The sequence below is a fragment of the Coenobita brevimanus genome, chromosome 51, assembly GCF_032717465.1.
Source record: "Coenobita brevimanus isolate Jiangsu-jjx chromosome 51, ASM3271746v2, whole genome shotgun sequence".
Taxonomy (NCBI): domain Eukaryota; kingdom Metazoa; phylum Arthropoda; class Malacostraca; order Decapoda; family Coenobitidae; genus Coenobita; species Coenobita brevimanus.
Window position 1 is genome coordinate 6055514 of NC_137004.1, and position 25864 is coordinate 6081377.

At 41.4% G+C, this 25864-nt stretch overlaps 1 pseudogene; it reads right to left on the bottom strand.

The window, feature by feature from the left end:
* LOC145400297 (lambda-crystallin homolog) overlaps positions 1–25864 on the bottom strand; it is a 138450-nt pseudogene that overhangs the window by 103729 nt on the left and 8857 nt on the right.

Sequence of the window (25864 nt, forward strand, 5' to 3'; positions counted from 1 at the left end):
GTTCTTAACACCTGTAGAGCTCCTCAATAACTTTAGTAGTGTATATTGTGTCAAACTGACACCAGATGAAAGCCACTGAAACTACCTTAATTAACACTTTTATTGCTCGAGAACCACTTGGTTATTTTAACCTGGATACTGCAAAGATACTTCATTCAGCTTCAGGAAACCTCCAACAGCTGATGGTCTAAAAATGGAATTTTGTATCATAAGATGTGCTGCATTAACCCCTAACCGCTGGCTGACGTGGATAGCCATCACAATTTTGGGCGCGGAGCAACGCCGGTTGACGTGTTTAGCTGCAAGTGTCTTCCCGCCACCCTTTGAACTTTAACTTATCTGTACTCGTCAATGGGACCACCTGGAGACGTGGGAATACTTTCATTTAAAAGAGGAAGAGTTGGTGAGTCTTATGTCTCTTTCATTTTTTCTCTAGCTATTATAGTTTGGCAGATACAGTATTAGGGTTTGAAGTAAGGGGATTTTTTTCTGTCACGGATATCTCCCAACGTCGGAAAACCCCAGGCATGTAGGGGTTAACAAATAAAAATAACCTAAGTCTCTAAACTAAGCTAGAACGATTATAATAATCAGACTCATTCTGATTTGCTGTTTCCACACCTTTGCCATCCTCACCATCACTAAATATCTCTAAATCTTGTTTTCCTTATCATTGCCCCTTTTGTGTTTCATGTATCATGTAGAGCTTCTTGTGACTCCTGCACAGTACAAACCCTCAGCAATTACCTGCCTCTCCTTTGTCTAGGAAGTGTTGGTGTTTCACTACATGTGGACGACAGAAAACTACTTGTCTTCCAATAAGCTCCACACTATATTTGTCATTACTTTATCAGTAAAGCATATCCAACACAATGTAAGCAATGCTTGTCTTCATATGAACCATTCTGTTGTACCTGTATTTAGGCATATGCAGTGTGAAGCTAATGAAAGTTATAGCAACAATGTATCCAGTTTAAATGTTGGTACAATGTATGTACAATATTATCTCATCAACATGTCTGTGACTGGCCATACAGTAAATCTATTTTATGGAACAAGGAGTAATATGCAGATATATTGTTTTATGACTATAATATATATTTTGTGTTAGCACTGGCAATTACACACACACACACACACACACACACACACACACACACAAACTAAAAAGCTGAATCAGATATGTGAATCTAACAATAAATAATTAATACATATCCTAGTCAATACAACGGCTATAAAAATTACATGTGTAAACATCACTCTGGTGTTCCAAAATATCATATCCTTACATCTGTATCAAAACATCTTGGTTTTGTTAAATCAATGTGTTGGTATATTGTTATGGTTATAGCTGCTTTGACAATGTCACACTACTATCTAATCAAAAGATACAGGTATGTGAATTACAGTCATGGAGATGGATGGCTATGAAAGCTGTGCTGGTCACTGCTTTGTCAACAATCACTCCATTTACAAGCTGCAAATTAGCAAAATTAATCATGCTAAGTATGGTTATATAATAATAGCCTTCTTTGACATAAAAGATTCTAGATCCTAAACTGTACTTGTTTTCAAATACATCACCCAAAATCTTTGCTTAATTTCTCCATTTTATTCAGTTGTATTATATTGTATTTTAATTAGCAAACTGTACCTACACGAAATATTACTTTAATAAAATTTGCTGTTTTATTACCATAATAGGGCTGTATGTCTGATAATATACCATCTAACAATGTGACACTGGCAGAAATGAAGATGGCTCCAATCAAGCTGACGAATGGGAAGGCAACACATGTAGATGAAGTATAAGATAAAACATAGTGGAGAATGTGGAATGAAATATTTAATGAAAATAGCCAGAGAGCTCAGGTAAGTAGAAATGTACTGGTGGAACAAAAGAACAATATTATACTGTCTTTGTAGATACGTGATCAAAGTTAATACATATATACATATACAGTATGTTATATCTATCTATCTATCTATCTATCTATCTATATATATACAGTATACAGTTGGTGAGTGGGGTGTGCCTGCTGAGACAGATGAGAATAGCAGTGCGTTAGTGGACATTAGTGCTGGGAGGGGGATGGTGATAGCCAATACCCTCTTCAGGCACAAAATGATCCACATGGCGAGTGATGAGAAGGGTGGGTGGTGAACTGAATGAAAGGATGGCAATGACTGATTATGTGTGTATTTACCTATTTGTATTTACCTATTTGTAGTATACAGGAATTGAGCAATGCTCGTGTTGTCCTGTCTCCATATCCACATTTATCAAGTCTACCTTTACACACATGAATGTTTTTCTCATGCACCACCTCTTTGTCTAAGTCGTTTCAAATATTTAAGAATATACCTAATTGTGATATACACGGAATGTACTATGCTCGTGGGTTTCCGTCGCTGTTTCCCAATAAGTCGAATTTAACTTTAAACTCGTTTAAGTTTTTAGACTGGACGATCTCTTTGTCCAGGCTATTCCATAAGTCTATACTTCTGTAAGGAAAGCTATATTTCTTGATATCCTTCAAGCAGCTTGACTTTTTCAATTTCATTCCATGTCCTCTTGTTGCTCTCTTTATCCCATACAAACAGATCTTCTTTGTCAATTTTATCTACTCCCACCATGGTCCTGAACACCGCAATCATGTCTCCCCTCTTTCTCCTTTCCTCTAACGAAGGCAAATCCAGTTTTTCCAGCCTCTCTCTGTATGACAGGTCTGTCAGACTGGGGACCATCTTGGTTGCTGTTCTTTGTATTCTCTCAATCTTGTTTATATCTTTCTTTTTGTGTGGGGACCACACTACCGCTGCATATTCTAACCTGGGGCGGATCATGGCCACTATCAATTTTTTCATCATTTCCTCATCCATATAATGAAATGCTACTCTTATGTTAGTCAAGAGCTTATAAGTCTCTCCAACTATCTTGTTAATGTGCTTTTCTGGTGACAAACTATCTTGGACCAGCACTCCCAAATCTTTTCTCTTCTCTCCTTTTTGTGATTAATTCATTACCCAAAAATAATTCAGTGATGGTCTCCTGGTACTTTTACCCATTTCCAATATTTTACATTTCTTTACATTAAATTTCATTTCCCACGTCCGGCTCCAATTGTGTATCCTATCCAAATCCTCCTGCAGTATTTTACAATCCTCCTCAACCTCTATCTTCCTCAAGATCTTTACATCATCAGCAAACAGACTCGCATAACTGTTCACTTCATCTACCATATCATTTACGTAAATCAGGAACATTACTGGCGCCAACACTGAGCCTTGAGGGACTCCACTTGTTACTTCCCTCCATCCAGACATCTTTTCCTTTATTACTGTCCTCATTTGTCTGTCTCTCAAAAAGTCTCTCATCCATTCCAGAAGTTTCCCCTTTAGTCCTCCTATATATTCTAGTTTCCACATTAGTCTCTTATGAGGTACCTTGTCAAAGGCCTTCTCTAAGTCTAAGTACACACAATCCACCCAACCATCTCTCTCCTGTACCACATCAATTGCTCTTGAGTAAAAGCTCAACAAGTTTGAAACACATGACCTTCCACTTCTGAATCCAAACTGACATTCAGCCAAAATATTCATCTCTTCCAGATATTTTATCCATCTGTCTTTCAGGATTCTCTCACACAATTTTGCGACCATGCTGGTTAGAGACACTGGTCTATAATTCAGGGGTTCTTCCCTGTTTCCTCCCTTGTAAATTGGTACCACATTTGCCCTCTTCCATTCTTTTGGCACTTTCCCCTCTTCCAGTGAGCATACAATTAAGCTGTGAATTTTATCCGCCAGTTGTTCTCTGCATTCCTTCAGTACCCAATTAGAAATTCCATCAGGTCCTGGGGCTTTCCTTACATCTTGAGTTTCCAGTAATTTATACACTTCCTGCACCTCCACTTTTATATCTTTCATCACCGGAACATTTCTAATCACTCCCTCCCCTTCCACAAGCTCCTTTTCTTTAGTGAAAACTGACTGGAAACGTTTGTTCATTATTTCTGCTTGCATTGCCGCATCCTTAAAGACCTCTCCATCTACTTTCAGCTTGGTGATTCCTTCCTTTTGTTTCAGTTTGCCATTAACAAATCTATAAAACAGTTTGGGTTCATCCTTGCATTTGTCAATTATACCTTTTTCAAAATTCCTTTCTTCTTCCCTACGTATTCTTGTGTATTCGTTTCTTGTTCGTTTATATTCTTCCTTTGTTCTGTCGTTACCTCTCTTTCTCCAATTGTTCCACGCCTTATCTCTCTCTTTTTTGGCTATCATACACCTTCTATTAAACCACTCCTTTTTCCTGTTTTCTTTCCCTCTTACTCTTGGTACAAATTTTTCCACTCCCAAATTATAGAGGTCTAGAAACATATCCCACTTCCTCTGTATCTCTCTTGTTTCTCTGAATTTTCTCCAATCCGCATTTTCAAAAAAGTTTCTCAATCCTGTAAAATTTGCTTTCCCAAAGTTGTATCTTCCCTGTCTATGAAGCTCGTCTCTTGGCTCGACGTTTCCTATTAACATCTGGAACTCAATGACCACGTGATCACTTTTTCCCAAAGGACAGAGATATTCCAATGATTCTATTACATCGGGTTCTTTGGTGAACAGTAAATCTAACCTTGTTGGTGTGTCCTCACCTCGAAACCGTGTCTCTTCTTTGACCCACTGCGTCATCACATTATTCATTATTATATTTAATAACATAGTACCCCACGAATCCTCGCCGCCTCCTGAGTACCATTCCTCCCAGTTCACCTCTTTACAATTAAAGTCACCCACCAAAATTATATTATTGCTTTTCTCAATTATTTTTTGCAAGTAGCTAGCCATATCTGACAACATCTCATGGTATTCGTCATCCTTCCATGCTCTCGTCTTTGGGGGAACATACACTACCGCCATATCTCTCTTAACATTCTCTCCAGTTTCTAATTTCATATATATCACTTCAGCCCTGCCTTCTCCCATTTCCACAGTATCTACATTTATGTTGTTCTTCACTGCTATCATCACTCCTCCTCCCTTTTTTTCTTTCCTGTCTTTTCTCCACAGTTTGTATTTACCATCTCCCAAATGAACATCAATATCTTCTCTTAATTTGGTCTCTACAAGGCACATGACATCAGGTTCATGTTCTCTCAAGAAATCATTAATTTCGATCCTTGTCGATATGAAACCATCAACATTAGTATATATCACCTTCAAATTATTTTTGACATTATTAATACCCTCTTCTCTCCTACCCTCTGTCCGTATCACTTCTTCAACTTCTGATCTTTCACAACCATCCCCCCTAGTTTCCTTCACTTCTATTTCCTTAAATACCATTTCCTTACTTTCATATCCAATACTCTCCAAAAAAAAGTATTATGTTCTTCCTCTGTCCTCTTATCATTTTTTTCCTTTACTTCTTCCTTTAATGATTTTAAAACTTCTCTTTCTTCTTCATTCAGATCTTTTCTTATTATAATATTTTCCATCCCCGCCTCTTTGCTTAATTTCCAGGTCACTTTAAGTATCTCATTTATTACACTTTCTGATGTAAACTTGACTCTCATTGGTCTTGTTTCCCCTTTCTTATAAGGCCCTATCCTCCTTACTTCCTCAATTTCTTTTACCCACTTGTCTCCTTCGGGGTCAATCTTGCCTAATATTCCTCTCACCATGTTCGTGTCTTTCTCGAGTCTTGCGAACCTAACCTTTTCTTCCTCTTCCCTGTTTCCAAATACTACCACACATCTGTTCCTTTCTACAGTTTCTCTCACTATTTTCTCTTTTTTCTTCAGTATTTTCACTACATTTTCTTCCATTTCTTTCTTGTTCATTTCCCTTTCTTCCTGGATGATCTCTCTTAAGCTGACCACTTCTTTCTGTTCTTCTTCTACGTGTGCCCACTTTGCCTTGTGTTCTTCTAGTACATTACTCACCTTCTCCGTTTTATTAGTACTCTCTTCAAGTTTCCTCCTCAGTTCAACATTCTCCCTCTTCAAATTCTTAATCTCTTCATTGGCTGTTTCGTTGGACTGGATTAGACTCTGTATGGTGGTTTCCGTATTTCCTGACACATCCTTTATCACTAGATTCTCTACTTTTTTTTCGAGTTCACTAATCCTCATAATTAATGTTTTCACCAGGTCCATGACATTAGTATTAGCATCAAATCCTTGAAATTCCATTCCCTCATTGTTTACATTTTCGGCCATCTTTAACGTACCGGTAAAGTACCTAACCAGCTGTTACCGAATAAGCCACAAACATTCATGTATACTATTGCCAATAAATCTTTACATTTTTGGTAGTCTACCAACTTTCATTATTTTAAATTTATAGAAAGACCCTAGGAGACAGGACAGACAAAATTCCTGAAACTACTCAAGGTTAGGAGCGATGCCTGTGACGACCTCTCTCTCCGGCTGCTCGTGTGTGTGTAGATGAAAGGATGCGAAGACGTGTAATGGATGCAAAAGCTTATAGAGGTTGGGGGAGTGGACTTTCTGACCACTACTTGGTGGTGGCCAGAATCAAGATCCAAATAAGATGGAGAAATAGAAGGGAAGGACGGGAAGAAGGAGTATTTGCAAGGAGAGTGGAAAGGTTATAAGAGGATGAGAAAAAGGCAGAATATAAGAGAGAAGTGAAGGAACGATTGGGCAAATATGAATTGGAGCAGATGGGGAACGTGGAAGGTGTGTGCAGGATATTCACAGGAGAAATACGTGCAGCATGTGATGTGGTGTGTGGGATGAAGAGAAGAAGGAGGGGGGTGCAAGGAACAGCGTGGTGGAATGAAGAGGTGAGACAGGCTGTGGCACAAAAGAAAAAAGCATACAATGAATGGATGAGAAATAGAGGCGTGGAAGAAGTTGAGAGGCAGAAGAGAGAGTTATATGTAGAAAGAGAGAGGTGAAATGATTAGTAAGAGAGAGTAAGAAGAGAGTGGATGAGGAATTTGGAAGGAATTTGAGTGTAAAGTGGAGGGACTGTAAGAAAATGTTCTGGAAAGAGGTGAAGAGTGTAAGACAGGGCGGAAGCGAAGTTTGCAGAGGAGTGAATGATAAAAATGGTAGATTACTTGTGGAGAAGGAAGAAAAAGTGAGCAGATGCAGAGAACACTTTAAGGAATTGTTGAACATAGAGGATGGAAGGAATGAGAGTATAAGTGGCTGGGGAATGGCTGGGAGAAGGAGGGAGGTGAGAAGACTGGAAGAAATTAGTAGGATAGAAGTTGTGGAAGCAATGAAGAAAGATAAATTGGGGAAAGCCCCAGGAATTGTTGGAGTGTGTGATGAAATGCTGAAGCATGGGGGAGAGATAGTAGTAGAATGGATGTGGAAGATGTGCAGATTGGCCTGGGAGGAAGGTAGAGTCCCGGAGAATTGGAAGTCAGGTATAATTATTCCCTTGTACAAAGGAAAAGGGGAAAAAGAAGTGTGTGGTAATCATAGGGGCATTTGTCTTCTTAGTATAATAGGAAAAGTGTATGGTAGGATACTTATTGACAGAGTTAGAGAAAGAACAGAGAAATTAGTTGGAGAAGAACAAGGAGGCTTTAAGAAGGGAAGAGGTTGTGTAGATCAGATATTCATTCTTAGATCTTTAGTGGAGAAGTTTCTAGTGAAGGGAAAGAAGTTGTATGCGGCTTTCATGGATTTGGAGAAAGCATATGACAGGGTGGATAGACAAGGATTGTGGAAAGTGTTAAGAATATATGGAGTAGATGGGAAGTTGTTGAATGCTGTGAAGAGTATGTATGATGGTGCTAAGGCTGCAGTGCATGTGGATGGTGAACTGAGTGAATTTTTCTATTTGAAGGTTGGGTTGAAAAAGGGATGTGTCATGTCTCCATGGTTGTTCAATCTGTACATGGATGGGGTAATAAAATAGGTACAAGGTAGGGTAGTGAATGTTGGAGTGGCCCTGGTGAGAGAGGGTAGTGTTTGGAAACTCCCTGTACTGTTGTTTGCAGAAGATACTGTGTTGTTGAGTGAAGATGAAGGGGAGCTGCAGGGCTTGGTGGATAAGTATGGGAGTGTGTAAGAAACGGAATCTAAAGGTGAATGTAGGGAACAGTAATGTGATGGTCTTTGAGAGAGGTGAAGTCAGTGAATGTACAGCGAGGTTGGATGGTAAGGAATTGGAAAATGTGAGTATGTTTAAGTACTTGGGTAGTGTGATGAGTAAGGATGGAGGTTTGGAGGGTGAAGTGCTTGAAAGGGTACAGCACGGAAGAAAGGTTGCTGGTTCCTTGAAAGCAGTGATAAGAAACAGGAAAGTGAGCATAGAAGTGAAAAAGTTACTACATGACAGAATTGTGATACCACCTCTAACATATGGAAGTGAAGCTTGGACGTTGTTGGAAGGACAAAAGTCAAGAGTGAGAGCAGTGGAAAGAAGTTATTTAAGATAAGCCTGTGGAGTCACATGGAGAGACAGGCTGACACATGAGGATATACAGGAGTGTTGTTGTGTGGATGTGGATGTGATAGGAAGCGTTAGGAGGAATACACTGAGGTGGTTTGGCCATGTGGAGAGGATGGAGAGCGAGAGACTGACGAAGAGTGTGTATGTGAGTGAGGTGGAGGAGGGGAGAGGGAGGGGCAGGCCGAGGATGAGATGAAGGGATGGGGTGGAGAGGTATATGAGAGAGGGGGGTGTGAGTTGGGAGCAGGGCAGTGAAATGGCGAGGGACAGGGCAACGTGGAGGTGATTTGTTTGTGGCCACCCCAAACAGGATTGAGACGTCTGGCAATAGATAGATAGATTGATAGAATTATATATATATATATAAAACCTAATTACCGAAATGAAACTTAATAAGTTAATCGCTGGTATGACCGAGATTCGATCTCAGGCCCTCGCGCACATTACCGCTGAGCCAGAGATAATCCCCGCTTCGCCTCTGGGCAACGCAGGCTTTTATGGACCCTTTAATTCACTCTTTTCTCCCCTTGGTGATTAATTTTGTGAGTTTTGAACACAAATGGTAGCACAGCACTGGAGGCCACCATTGGGGATACTACAGACCACACCGAACAGCTCAACCGCAAGATGTAAGGACTAGGACGCTGTCAGCTAACAAACATCATTGCCCTCTAAGCTTCGCCTCACATCCCACACCGCTGCCTACCAATTTAATAACCGAACTGAAACTTCACAAATTAAAGACTCATCTGACCGGGATCTGAACTCAGGCCCTCGAGCTCCACATGCACGCAAGTTACCACTGAGCCAAAGAAAGGATCCCTGCTTTGCCTCTAGGCAGCACGGGCTTCTACTGTGTATATATATATATACATATATATATTATATATATATATATATATATATATATATATATATATATATATATATATATATATATATATACAGTATACACATTTATATATATATATTTTTTTTTCATTCATTCATCATCCAATCCTACATTGCCCCATGAGAAACGCAGGAGCCCAGGGCAAGGCAAGTTGGTCCTGACATTTAAGATGAGAGTGACCAGCCTCATTCATCCCTAAGTGGCATTATGTGAGCAATGAGCCCCAACCTCCCCTTGGATATAAACCATCACCAGCTCAATCCGACTGAAGTGCCTTAATTACCCACTAAACCACCAGGCACCAAAATTTGGTTACATGGTTACCACCCAGCACAGTAAGTGGTTTCCTGGTGTACAGGAAACCATCTGGCTTGTCACTCAGTGTAGTCACCCACAGGCAGAAGGAAGAGGAAAGAATGAAGGGAAGAAAGATAGAAGAGAGAGTGTAAAGTCACCCATAGGCAGAAGGACGAGGAAAGAATGAAGGAGAGAAACAAGAGGATGGTAAGAAAGACGGATGGAGGAGAGAAAAGGGCGGACACCCCAGAGCAGCACCACATTGAGTAAGTGGATGGTGAGTGCCCCCAGTTCTTGGGGGGGGGGGGGGGAGTTCCTGACGGCCACAAAAATGGTTCTACTGTACACGGAGTAATGTTATTCTACAGTATGATAAATTTACTCTTTTGTACTCCCAACTAGCTTATGATATAGTAGAAACCAATGAAATAATATTTGGTGTATTAAGTAACCACAGGATTATGTAAATTTTCATATGACAGATGATGAACACTACAGTAGCTACCATGTACTGCACAGTTATACAGTTTCATTTTGTTTGTTTTGTTTTAAAAGCTCCAACATGCTTGCATACGTTAGCCTTGGTCACCTGATGGTGGCTCTCCATACTGCTTCATCTCTGGCAGCTTCCCTATTTAGTTCCTTATCCCTGAGGTCACACTCAGTGACCTTGTCCCAGGTCTTTTTCAGTCTACCTCTTGCAACCCAACCCCTAACATTAACATTTATCACTTTCTGCACCCACTTATCATACCCCATCCTCTCCACATGCCCAAACCACCTCAATCTACCTCTCCTCATTACAGCACCAATACACCCCAGTCCCATCCTACTTCTCAACTCTTCCATCATAAACTTAGCTCCCCCAGGCCTCGTGTTCAGGGACGCACTGCACATCCACCTAATCATTGCCATTTCTGTACGTTTGAGCCTGTGAATATCTTCTTCCTTTACTGCCCAGGTTGCACTACCACACAGTATTACAGTCCTAACATATGACGCATACAAAGTTCCCTTAGCATGGAGGAAAAGCCCTCTCAATATCAGGAAAGGCTCCCTGAACTTCTTCCAATCACTCCTCACTCTAGCCACGGTGCTAGCTTCAGCCCCACCTCAAGCACATAACATGTCTCCCAAATAAAAAAAACTCTTCCACATACTCAAGAAACTTACCAGCAAGTTCAATTCTTTCATGCCTGGCAATTTCCGCAGGCTCTTCCCGACACACCATACACATGAAATCAGCATAAGCTCACAATCTACCTCTAATACCACTACATCTCTTATGCACCCACTTGTCACAAACACTGCACAAGATGGAATTCCTTCCAACGCTCCTGTGGTCAAATGCACTGCCACCAGCCCTGTATACCATCACTTTTGTTTGCATCTACTCTTAAGCCATTGTGCCCCATACCATCTCTCAACTTCCTAAATTTTTTCTCCACCTCCCTTTTATTCTCTGCAGCCAACACCAAATCATCAGCATACAATATCTCCCACAGGAATCCATTTCTGAAGTCATGTAAGAGGGCTTCAAGTACCATGATAAACAACAAGGGGCTCAAAACTGACCCCTAGTGCAGACCAACATTCAGGGAAAACTCATCACTCAAACCTCCACTCATCCTTACCTGGGTGTAAGCACCCACAGACATGGCCATAACAACCCTAACCAGCCACTCCTCAATTCCAAGCTTTCTCACTGCCCACTTCACCACCTCTCTGAGGACTGTGTCAAAGGCCTTCCCCAAAGAAACAAAAAAAAGTACAATTCCCTTTTCTTTCCTATATATTTTTCCTGAAGCTGTTGAACAATGAATATGGCATCAGTGGTCCTTTTGTAACAACTGAAATGAAACTTAACAAATTAATCACAGTCCTGGCCAAGATTTGATACCGGGTCCTCGTGCTTGATACGCGCGCATGTTGCCACTGAGCCAAAGAGAGGATCCCCCTCATTGCCTCTAGGCAATGCGGGCTTTTATACACCCCATTACACCCCTTTTTTCTCCCCTTGGTGATTAATTTGGTAAGTTTCGAACACACAAGGAAGCATAAGCATCGGAGGCCACCATGGGAATGATGCGGACCACACCGAAACAGCCCATCCCCGGGGATGAGGGCAGGCACGCTATCAGCTAACCAAGGACCAACATCAAATTGCCAACCAAGCCCCGCCTCACATCCCACACCGCTGCCAACCAATGTAACAAATGAAATGAAACTTAACAAATTAATCACAGTCCCGGCCGAGATTTGATCCCAGCCCTTGCGCTTGATATGCGCACAGGTTACCACTGAGCCAAAGAGAGGGTCCCCTCATTGCCTCTAGGCAACACGGGCTTTTATACACCCCATTACACTTTTGCCTCGCATAAACCCAAACTGCATTTCATCAATATTCACTCTTTCTCTAATCATATCTTCTAGAACTCTCTTAATTACCTTCATTATCTGATCTAAAAGCTTTATACCTCTATAATATCCTTCTTCCAAGGCATCACCCTTCCCCTTGTAGACATTTACAGTTACACTCTTCAGCCAATCATCTGAGACAACACACACTTATATAATCGTATTCATCAGGTCAGTGACTAACCCCGCTCCTAAATCTCCTGAGGCTTTCAACATTTCAGCAGTGAACTCAGCCACACCTGCGCCTTCCCCACTTGCATCCTGCCTATTGCCCTGCTCACAGTAACAGCATCAATCAAAGGCCAAGGGCCAAACACTGAATCTGCTGGCTCCAAACCCTCCCTGTCCCAGTCAAACTCCTCATTCAACAACAGGAGGTAATGCTCTCTCCATGCGCCTTTAACCCATGGATTGTGAGCCATAGCTCAGGCTGGGAAGCGTCCCATTGCGAGCCACAGCTCAGGGTGTGCTGGCCATGCATCACCACTAACTACTCCACCCCTATACAAACTTACGCATGGCGCTACACAAAAACGGTGAGAGAGAGAGATTATTTTCTTTTTAACAAGATGATGCCTAGGATGTTTATCTTCAAGTTTATAATAAACAAAAACAAAAACAAAAATTGTATTTTTTTTTTTTCATTACTCTCCTACGTAAACTTACACATGGCCCTACGCAAAGATGGAGAGAGAAAGCTTAAGTTTATAATAAACAAAAACTTAAAAAAAAAATAAAAATAAAAAACAATCTTCATATTTTGCGCACCACAGGGTGGGATAACAAAAGGTAATTGCGCAATCCACCCTTCCATCATCATTCTTCACACACTGCTCAGCTATGATGTCCCTATTCTCCCTCTTCATCTGATCTGCCACATTAAATATCATATCCTTCCTTTTCACACAATTTAGGTTATCAAGTAAAAGTATCTGCAACTAAGACTTCACTCTGTAAACCTCTTTTCTAGCTTTATGCTTGGCAGACAAGTATTCCTCTTTGTTACCACCTTCTTCCACTCCCGGAAAAGCCTTCTTTTTTCCTTAACTGCAGCTATTTGTCTGTCATCATTCAATTCCAATTTCCCACGTCTATATGATGTGGGGATATTTATAGAAAGGAACTTTGTGCAATAAATCAGGGGAGAAAAGAAGCATCAAGTAAAATCTTTCAACTTCCTTAGCTGCAAGGATAATTAGGCTGTTTAAACTTTTGGTGCTGGGTAGTGGGGATATTATATCCTTGAACAAATAGTGTGATAAATATGCACAATGATAAAAACAGTATAAGAAGGAAGACTAACTGAAACATTACATTACCTTTGGCATCAGAATTGAGCAGTGCTGTCTCCAGAGGTCCTGTAAAGGCATAGCTGTAGCCAAGACCATCCCTCATTAGAGCATCTACACCATCTGCACTCAACACCCCAGACTGCACCAGGCTGTTGCACTCATTCAGGATGGAATACCTGGCACAAAATATATGCAGATAGAGATACTCCACATATTACACACACACACACACACACAGAAAGAGAGAGAGAGAGAGAGAGAGAGAGAGAGAGAGAGAGAAAGACAGACAGACAGACAGACAGAATGATGATATAAGTCTAAGAACACAGACTGTTGCTGCTGCGAAAAGTTAATTTCAACAGTCTGAAGCCTAAAAGGTTCTCTGCCTTTCATGGAATTAACATTTCAAATTATCTAGAAGGCAATATACTGTACAGTATTAAATTATCTAGTACCCATTATACTGTATTTATAAAAGCTACAGTAACTACCAAAAACTAACTTTGCAACATCCTCTCCTCCTCCTGCTGCACAACTCACTGAATCCTGTTGCTGGCAAATCCTGGGTACTCTCTGGCAACAACAACAGGTGCTTGTCCGATTTCTTTCAAGAGGGTGTGGATGAAGGCAATCACTTCTGGACTGGTCCATGGTGCTGGTACAACCTCTACCATAGGAACATAGTAGGGTGGGTTCACCTAGGGGATAAAGTTACAAAAGTCTTCCAGTTAAGTAAATCAGCAGTACATAGCATTAGAAGAATACACAGAACAGACATCCATCCATCCATTATCCAATTCTATGTTGCCCCATGAGATGCGTAGAAGCTCGGGGCTAGGCAATTTGACATTTATGATGAGAGTGACCAGCCTCATTCATCCCTGAGTGGAATTACATGAGCAATAACCCCAACCACCCCTTGGCAATAAACCTTCACCAGCTCAATCCGACTGGAGTGCTGTAATTACCCACTAAACCACCATGTGCCATAATTTGGTTATATGGTTACCACCCGGCACAGTAAATGGTTTCCTGGTGTACAGGAAACCATTAGGCTTGTCACTCAGTGTAGAGTCACCCATAGGCAGAAGGAAGAGGAAATAATGAAAGAAAGAAAGACAAAAGAGGGAGTGTAAAGTCACCCGTAGGCAGAAGGACGTGGAAAGAATGAAGTAAAGAAAGACAGAAGAGGAAGGATGGAATGGAGAGAGGAGAGGAAAGGGCAGACACCCGAGAGCAGCACTACATCGAGTGAGTGGATGGTGAGCGCCCCCACCTACCACAATAGAACAGACATTATAATACCAAATTAGGGCATATGTAGGGAGCTCACCTGCATTCAGTCATTCATTCATTCATTCTTATTATATTTCTACATCTGGTATCCCCAAAATGCTGAATTAGTAATGAACATACAGTACCAATATAGTTGCTTCCTTCTTTTTTATTGGTTAATGGAATTTGTTTGAATATGCTGGTATTCTGACAAAAAATTCTACAGTTGTTACATGAACAAAGATGTTCAAATGCAGCAGCATTCAAATTTTCATACACAACAGGAAGCTATAAATCTGGAAATCTGTAATTACTGTATACTGTTTCATTAAAACTAGCTTCCATATAGGTTCCTCCAAATTAACCTGGGTGTTACTGGTTCAAAGGCAAGGAGAAATCATGACTTAAACCACTCATTATTGCTTGATTCTAAGCACCTTAGTCAATTATTTTTGTCATGGCCACAGCAAAATAATTTACATGATCTGTGGTAAGGTAATCAATTTTACAAAATTTAAATCACATGAATAATTTGGTTTAATGATATATTTGCATTATATGGTACATGAATTACAACAGTTGGTACCCTATATTGACTTGGAAAATCTCTACTAATGCACTCTCCTCAACTTTGGTTGCATCAGCTTGCCAGAAATTTTTAGTCTGGAAATCCTGGGTTCCTACTTAGCAATATCTACTTATCTACCTATCATTTATCAAGCTATCTATCAACTTATAGCCAGAGGCCTTAACAATGGAGAGGGTGACAATGAACAAACTACCTCCATGCCACCCAGTCCTCTGCCCATCATACTACCTTCCGTCTAACTCACATCACCCTCATTCATATACCTCTCCACCTCATCCCTCCACTCATCCCAGGTCTCCTCCCTGCCCCTCCACCTCACATACATTCTCCTTGTCTATTACTCATTCTCCTTTCTCTCCACAAGGCCAAATCAACTCTGGGCACTCTAACACTTTTCAACACTTCCACATCAACTCTACAATACTCCCAAACTTCCTGATTTGTCTCTCATCTCTCCACATAACTCCACAGGCTCAGCTCAGATAACTCATTTCACATCCTCTCACTCTCCACACGTCAGAGTGGGGAACACAATACTGCCATGCAATGACTTCTTTACTTCCATACCCATATCCCTTTTCCGTCGCCATCCTCAATATACCTGCAACCTTCCTTCCCCCACTGCGCCTTTTCTTGCAGTTCATCCCTTGCACTTCCATCCTAGTTCATTACATTTCCTACAGTGTAAATATTTGAACGCACCTCATGATCTCCATTTCCTGACACTGTTATTATGCGCTGGTGGAGGTGGGGGGTGGGGTGGGGGGAAGCATCATCAGCACAAACAATACACCCTACCTTTGCCTCGCAAGGGTAACTCCAACAGCCACTGTCCTACTTTTTCTTTCTTTTATCACATCACTCACATATACACTGAAGAAACTAAGAAATGACACATCTCATTTTCAGTCCAACTTACAGGATGGGAAAGTATGAAGTTTGCCTTGTTAACAAGATCAGCTGAGATCTTAGATGGATAAATACAGGAGGAAGATGAGGCGAGCACTGTGCTGGGTCCAACAAGCTGGTCCACTTCTTTCCACACCTGACAATTGAAGAGAGATAAAAATGAGAAAGAAATGAAGACAGGGGAATGGCAGAAAGGAAAACAACTAGGAGCAACTACCTGAATACATTATTCCAATAACCTCTGTCATTATGTGTGCAGGAATTAACCCCTCCAGGATTTTCAGGCTTGGCATTGGTAATGAATGGTGATGGGTGGAATATCTCAAATTTACTGTATGCTGATGATGCAGAACTACTTGCAAATAACGGACAAAAACTTGATAGACTAGTGCAGAGTTTTGCTGATGTCTGTGAGTGTTGTGCCTTGAGAGTAAATGCAGCAAAGAGGAAAGTGATGATTACTGAGAGAGAATGTGGCTCCCAGTGCAATGATACAGTTAATGGAGACAGACTGGAATTGGTGAGAGTTCAAATACCTGGGTACAGTGATAGAAAAGAAAGGAAACTGTACAAAAGAAGTTGAAGTAGAGTGACAAAAGGAAGAAAAGTAGCTGGTGCAATGAAGGCCCCTTGATAAGAAACAGCGGCTTGAGTGTTGCAGCTGCATGGGGCTTACATGAAGGAAAGTTAGTGACAACTCTAACATATGGATGTATGACTATGGTGTGGCATGAAAATTAAAAGTCAAAAATAAGAGCAGTGGAGATGGGACTGCTATGGAATGTATGTGGAGTACAGACAGTGGATGGGATACGAAATAATGTGATTTGTGAAAGATGTGGAGTGAGGAAGTCTGTGGAAACCAGAACTGAAGAGAGTGTGCTGACATGGTATGGTCATGTGGAGAGAATGGATAACATTAGAGTGGTGAAAGAAGGTATATCTGAGCAAATTTGAAGGAGGGAGGAGGTGGGGTAGGCCAAAGAGAAGGTGGAGAGATATGGTGGATGAGTGTGTGAGGAAGAGAGGTTTGGAAGTCAGTGAGGCTAGGAAACTGACCAGAGACCAAGCTGGCTAGATGAATGTTGTGAGGAAAAGTGCATGATCAGGGATTTGGCACCCCATTTTAAAGAGGCAGCATTCTCATTGACTCTATCAGATACATTTGTGTGAAGCTACAGAAAGTGGTCAATGTTTTGGTGAATCTGATAAAGCCAGGATCCCGGGGGCTTGAGTGATGAGTGAATGGAAGCGTGGCCCATTAGACCGGGGAAATTTGGGCTGTCTGGACGTTCCTACTCCTCTCCCTGCCATAGGGCGGGAAAGGAGGTCCGGATGATGATGATGAGTGCTAAAGTCCCAGACAGGAGACAGGATGCAAACATGTGAGAATACTTGAAAGGACATACAAGTGAACTTTCTCACACATATACCTCTGAGTGGGATCAAATGGAAAACTTTAGATGGATATACTATGGTACTGCACTCTCTTATATACACCTCTCCTCCCTCTTTTTGTTTGGGATGCATTCCATAAAAAGTGGTTGAATAATGAACTGGTCGAATAACGAACCAATTTTTTCCCATACAATTGTTAAGAAATAGGGGGGTTACGTTCCTGACCACCTTCAACAAAAAATATTCAATAAAGATGGAAAAAATACTGGTAAATATGAACAAAAGTGACACAGGGATTTAGGCTGTTTTCTTACAGACTTATGTTCTCAAGGAAAATTATTTTAGTACTAAATACATCCCAAATGATTGACATATGATTTTCGGTAAAAAAAATGAAATATACCTGCTTAGCGATATTAAAGAATGCTGCCTGACCACCTTCAATAGCATGTTTAATGCAGATCCCGCCAACTGGACATGACGTCACCACACCAAACAAACGCAAGTGTATTCAATTTAAAACCACAAATAGCAGTGGATGCCTGACTGAAAGTGCTGAAACCTAACTGGGGGGCTTTGCCCCCAGGACCCCCCAATGATTATAACCTACCTAGCCTAGTGCAAAACTAAGATCGGCATTCCATAAAACTGGCTCCAAAACAATATCGTGCGTTAAGAACGTCTGTTAATCAATGGCGCAATCGTCAGTCATCACCCGACCATGCGATGGCAAAACACTCACTCAGGTTGATAAGCACATGACTGTGCTTGACAAGGGTAATAGTAAGGGTCTTGGGTGGAGCCATGGTGGTGCTGTAGTATTCCACAAGGCCAAATAGAAATGCAGACGAATGAAGAGGCAACCACTCAGCAGGGCAGAGCGCAGGAGACAGGCAGCTCAGCCGGTCTGTCTGGCAGCGTGGTTTGAATTGTCAAAATGGTTAGGATGACCATGTCGAACAACAAAAAAGGCATAGATTTATAAATGTCGAAACAACGAATTGTCAAATAACAAAGGGTTTAGTGTATACAGTATACCTCCATGAGATATCAAATCCAAAGTCAGGAGGATCAGAATATCCTGCAAAGTACAAACATACATACACTACAAACATTTCTATGCTTGTATGGGTCTGCCTTTTTCATCCAAAGGCTGAATCTACACTGCAAAGTTTCCCACAGTATTCTGATTGATGCCTCTAATGCTGAGGTCCCTTTTTTGTATATTGTGAAATATTGTACACATTTTCCCTGAACTTCTTATACAGGCCCTCCCTTCTACTTTCAGGATTATGAAGTACCTAACCCAATTAAAGTAACAAATTAACTCCACTCGTCCATGCTTCCTCAGCCTACCCAAGTGTATCATCTCACTATCATTGCCTCACTGTCCTCTTAACTCATCACTAAATGTTCTGAGGTTAGGTATGGCGTTACATATCCATTCTGACATTTTCATTTCAGTACACTCAAACCTGAAATTATTGTTCTCCCTCACCATCCACATCTCACAATCACAAACCATCACTCTTCTATTAAACAATACAGATAATTTTCATTCCATAATGAGAAAGTATTGTCACTGTCAATAGGGCACACACACACTAAACATTTTCAACCACTTCTGAGTCTATCTACTCAAACAGATTTTGGTAATATCTTTCAGCCAACTTTTAATAACACTACATCCCAAATTCTTGTACATCTAGCCGATACAAACATCACAAAAGATGGAGGTACTACCAACCCCTTTCCTGCAGAGCACAAGCTGGCAACAAAACCAGGTCTAGACAGCTGGCAGATGTATGTGCTACCAACCCTACCACTGGAAGCTCCAGGGATACGATATGAAAGGAAGGTAGAGTGAAAAGCAGAGTGGAAGGATTTACAGATTAATTCTAGGCTACAGACCAATGCGGTAAGATCAGTATTCTAACAGTCAGAAAATCTCAAATGTAACTGATATCCCAGTCTACAAAATCTATATCACCAAGACATCAGCAATGTCTGACTAAATGATGTTACACTTGACTAAATACAATTTCTACAATAAAAACAGGATTTAAGCAGAGTTTATACTATACCTTCTTCTTAACATCAAGATCCTCAAACACTGATTCCTGAACAAGATAGGCTCCTTCCACACACTCCTTAAGGTTGGTCACACCTGAGGGGATATACCATAAATAATTTTACATACACAAAATTTCATGTTGGGGATATGCATCTATGGACGAGTTTAGGGAAACATGGAACTTGGCATAGTCACGGAGCATGACTCTGAGGTTGTCATTATCGTACCCTGGAAACCTACCATTGAAAAGTGCATCCGATTTCGTATCATATTATACACGAATCATATTATTATGCACAAATATACAGTATTATACACGAATCACATGGTTATTCAATCTGTATATGGATGGGGTTATAAAATAGATACAAGGTAGGGCGGTGGATGTTGAAGTGGCCCTAGTGAGAGAGGGCAGTGTCTGGAAACTCCCAGTATTGTTGTTTGCAGATGATACCGTGTTGTTAAGTGAAGACGAAGGGGAGCTGCAAGGCCTGGTGCATGAGTTTGGGAGAGTGAGTAAGAAACGGAATCTAAAGGTGAATGTAGGGAAGAGTAAAGTTATGGTCTTTGAGAGAGGTGAAGTCAGTGAATGTTCAGTGAGGTTGGACAGTGAGGAAATGGAAATCGTGAGTACGTTTAAGTACTTGGGTAGTGTGATGAGTAAGGATGGAAGTTTGGAGGGTGAAGTGCTTGAAAGGGTACAGCACGGAAGAAAGGTTGCTGGTTCCTTGAAAGCAGTGATAAGAAACAGGGAAGTGAGCATGGAAGTGAAAAAGTTATTACATGACAGTACTGTGATACCAACTCTAATGTGTGGAAGTGAAGCTTGGACGTTGTTGGAGGGGCACAAGTCAAGAGTGAAAGGAGTGGAAATGAGTTACTTGAGAGGAGCATGTGGAGTCACATGGAGAGACAGACTCACAAATAAGGAAGTGAAGGAGCATTGTGGTGTGGATGTGGATGTGATAGGAAGTGTTAGGAGAAACACACTGAGGTGGTTTGGCCATGCGGAGAGGATGGAGAGTGAGAGACTGACGAGGAGTGTTTATATGAGTGAGGTGGAGGGTGAGAGAGGGAGGGGAAGGCCAAGGATGAGGTGGAGGGATGGAGTGGAGAGGTATATGAGAAAGGGGTGTGTGAATTGGGAGCAAGGCAGTGGAATGGAGGGGGACAGGGTGATGTGGAGGCGATTTGTTTGTGGCCACTCTGTACGGGATTAAGGCATCTGGCAATAGATAGATAGATAGACACATGTGTCTCACATTATACACGAAATCAGACACACTTCTGAATGGTAGGTTGCCAGGGTACGATAATAACAACCTCAGAGTCACGCGCCGTGATTACAGTTTGTAATACTTCATTTATGAGAGAGTACACAGATATAAGAATTTCTTACCTAAATACTAATCTCATTCTGTACCCAGAGAAGATTAGTATTTGGATAAGAAATTTAAACTAAGAGCTAATTAGGGATATCAAAGACATTGCTGGTGAGGTGTGTATGGTGCAGTACAGATTACTTGCATGTGATATATTGCTGTGCAAATGTAAGGGGAAGAAAATTACTTTGTTGCCTTCACAGATCATGGAAGATGAATAACTAGGCAGACGGGGAAACTTTCTATACTGAGATATGAAGAGTGGTGACAAAACATGGTGTGAAGACTAGGGGTCTAAAACTATCTACTGCCAGACACCTCAATCCCATAAGAGGTGGTCACAAACAAATTGCCTCCATGTCACCCTGTCCAATGCCACTTTACTGCCTTGCTCCCAGCTCACCCCCCCCCCCTCTCTCATATATTTCTCCACTTCATCCCTCCATTTCACTCTCGGCCTCCCCTTCCCTCTCCCCCCATCCACCTCACACACATAAACTCTCCTCGTTAGTCTCTCGCTCTCCATCCTCTCCACATGGCCAAACCACCTCAATGTATTTCTCCTAACACTTTCTGTCACATCCACAGCACAGTGTAAATGAGTTGTACAATGGTCTAAAGGAGGATCTCCTGAAAGCCACTGATTTCATTTGCGGCTGGATAAAGGGCCCACCATGACGAAGAGTGTCTTGGTCATACAATAAAGAGGTTGAAGCAGTGATATGTTACATTATATACAGGGTGTAACGCGACGTATGACAAAAACTTACACCAATAATCTATCATGTAATTTTGAGTATATTTTGTTCTATAGACATATGCTCTCTGCGATCCCAGTTCAGTACCCAGCATTCGGCTGTTTTGTGTAAAAGCTTCGTCACTTGCATGTGCCATTGGGTGAGCGCTTCGCAGGGCGACGGGAGACGAGTATTATTAGCTTATACTGTACTGTACATGAAAATCCCATATCCTATCAGTACACACGAGTTTTAAGAAGAAACTTTACGTAGTCTATTGATTCTTTAACATCAAGGCATGCATTCATGCAATTCTTTTGCACAAATCGACTGTAATTAACGATCAGAATCAAATTTTATGGCTTGCAAGGGAGTAGGGAGGGAGGGAAGACAGACTGGTGTGTTGTTGCCAGTTAGGTAATACTTGGTTTGTAGGATGTAGTTACCAGCATTATCATAACACCCACAGCTCATTCAGTGAAAAAACGTTATTCTAAAGGGAGAGTAGCCTCACTTTACGTCAGGAACAATTTTATTTATCACAGTTTTTCTGCTGGAAGTAAACGAGGCGCCATTGGGTATCTCCACCTGTGTTCCTCTCTGCAGCCTCAGCACTGGCATTATCAACGCAGAATCCGTTAAAAAATACACGATGTCTGCATATTCTTCATTGCTGTACGTACGTGGCATGCTGTTTCATGAACATGTGAAGTTGAACCCGGTGAGCAACAGAACGCAGAGAACAGTATTTGAAGTGTGTGCCTCCCCTGCAAAAGTTCCCATTCAAATGACAGTGGACGCAGGGTTGCCAAGTCCTTCTCATCAATCTCGCTTGTCTAGTCCTGAAAACTTGCTAGAATGTCGCTAGATAATAAACACTGCAAAACATCGCTAGAAAATACGATAAAATCTCAAGAATACACCTAAAAATGGTAAAAATATCCAGAAAGTAGCTAGATATTATGTTGCCGGACGTTAGTGCCGCAAGTAGAAGCAAAAAATAGGTCTAGCTGCATAGTCGTTACATTGGCAAGCCTGTGTCACTGTTCTCACGTCAACATCATATGAAAAAAATGGTGCCACTTTTACTTGCATCAGAAAAATTGTAATGAATAATAATATTACTCCTGACTTAAAATGATGCTACTTACTCAATACAGTAATGTTCTTTCACTGAATGAGCTGTGGGTGTTATGATAATGATGGTAGCTACATCCTACAAACCAAATATTACATAAATGGCACAACACACCAGCCTGTCCTCCCTCCCTCCCTACTCCCTTGCAAGCCATAAAATTTGATTTTAATCCTTAATTACAGTCGATTTGTGCAAAAGAATTGCATGAATGCATGCCTTGATGTTAAAGAATCAATAGACTACATAAAGTTTCTTCTTAAAACTCGTGTGTACTGATAGGATATGGGATTTTCATGTACAGTACAGTATAAGCTAATAATACTCGTCTCCCGTCGCCCTGCGAAGCTCTTACCCAATGGCACATGCAAGTGACGAAGCTTTTACACAAAACAGCCGAATGCTGGGTACTGAACTGGGATCGCAGAGAGCATATGTCTATAGAACAAAATATACTCAAAATTACATGATAGATTATTGGTGTAAGTTTTTGTCATACGTCGCATTACACCCTGTATACAGATCATGGACTATACTAGCTTGTGTAGGATTTTCATCTGATGGCAGCTCTCCTTATGTCACAATCTTGAACCATTTCCCTGCTCACTCATAACTCTATCCCAAGGGTCTCCATGCAGGACCTCATGGAAGTCTTTTTCAGTTTGGGGCATTCTTCCTTCCACATTCATGACTGTCACCCTCCTTAGCATTAGAGAAGCAAAACACCTACATGCTATAAATAGTCTTTGTAATGATATTGAAGCCACATACAGTACAGCTAAAGGGTGGCATAACCAGTCACTGGCCTATGTATTATAACACTGATGTTGAGGGGGTTAGTATTCACCTCTGATACACTTGAACTGGTCAGCAGCATTGATCTTTCCCCTCAGTAATCCTATGGCTTCCAGTTTGTGCAGCTGCTGTTCAATGTCCTTCAATGCTGCTGACACCTGCAACAAAACTGATGCTGTATATTTCACAGATATTCACAAGAAGAGAGAGATCAAAACTGATGATACCCACTGCAATAGTTATCAGGTGCTGATGAGGAGCCTACATGTGGTGGTGCTGCGCACTTTGAGTACAGCAGTTCTGTAGAGGGGTCTACCCAGCAGCCAAAATCCTCATATTTCCCCACATCTCAACATGGGAAAAGACCCTTATCTAACCCTGAAAAGATGCTGTCTACCATGATGTGATGCTGGTACTATATATGGTTCATGTACTGTACTGTATGTACCTGTAGGAAGGTCCCACAGAAGCAGTTGCTTACATGCAGTTGATGGGTCTACTTGGTTAGACAGACTGGGGTTAAGCAATAACAACAACAACATTTACATTCCACACCTCACCATAACCCCCCCCCACACACATGCATGCACGCATACACACACACACACACACACACACACACACACACACACACACACAAAATGCTTGGTGTAACATAAACTAATGACATTTAAACAACAGATCACGAACATTAAAAATAAATTAATACCAAGACTCAATGCCTTAAGGTCACTTGCCCATGCAACATTCAGACACAACAAAGAAACCACCACCACGGTGTACAAACAATACATACGTTAAGTGATGAATTATGTACTGTAAGCCCTGCTTGGGCTTCTATCCTCACTAAAACACACTACAGACCATACAGAACAAGGCCTTAAAAATAATCACAGGCTGCACGGCTATTACACCTACAGACCACCTATGCCAAGAAACCAAAGTCCTCAAAGTCAAGGATCAGCTAGACATAAGAGACACACAAACTCTTGCTTCAGCCTCCACAAACCCATGCCATCAACTACACTACATGGCAGCGTATCCACACACTCCAAGGAACGTCAAAACGACACCCAGCACATATCGTACACAAATACGGGTGGGTTCCAAACTTAAGAGCTAACTGGGGGGAAGAATTTTGCTCATTTGCTGAATTCTCGTTAACCCGCGGCGTCCCGTCGACGTTCTTTTACGTCCACACGTTTTGTCACTGCCAATCCCATCGACGTACACCCGGCGGCAAGAGTCCTGTCGCCTCGGCCGCCTCACCGAGACCTGCGATATCCATAGACTCGAGAATGGTAGCTGCAGATAACGTGCATATTTCTGCCAACAGATGGCAGACTGTGAGGTGTGTGGCGGCGAGGGTGGAGGACGATGGGGGAGGGGAGGGGTTGTTGCTGTTGGGGGTCTGATGGTAGGGGGAGGTGGGAACACTTTATTTGAATGTATTTTCCATTTTTTATAATAAACTGAAAATATAACTACGTTTGTAACACAAGGAACACGGCATGATAAACCACCAGATATTTTAAGCATTCTATGGAAATTTACGAAAAAACAAAAAAATATTGTTAATCAAACTCTCTCCTCTCTCTCTCTCTCTCTAATGCAATAAACTGATGATAAAGTGCCCCTATGGGTTTACCCTATCATGTAGTTACTGATTGGGCATCAATCAACAAGTGATTTGCTGACATGGTCGCCTTAGATACGAGAAACAACCATTAGATCAGTGGTCAGATCAAACAATCAGGGTGAGGCGGCTTGTTGAGGGTTCGGGATACAGGCCTAACCAACAGAAGTGATGTATTGACGAACATCCTTCTACACGATCTGTTATACCCCATCACTCTTAACAGGTGAGACATGTTTTATAAGCGCCGTCTATACTGCTTTTTTAAATGCAAACTATTCCTCTTATATTCTGTATGGAACTTTGATACAACTGTATTGTCACCTGTTATATTGATATAGTATATATTTATCTCCGCCAAGGAGGTAATGTGACACCCCGCATATGTGTGTGTGTGTGTGTTTAATAGATAACTCAAGAACTACCAAACAGATTTCGATGAAATTTTCAGGATATGTTGGAGCCAACCCTTGGCGGAAGTCTGTGCTCTCTGATCATACCCCCTCTAGTTATTAATGTAATAGCTGCATTCGAGAGTAGCCTGGAGGTTTGGTTGTTCATCTGGGGATCATCACAACTTCGCGTCCCGCTACCTAGCA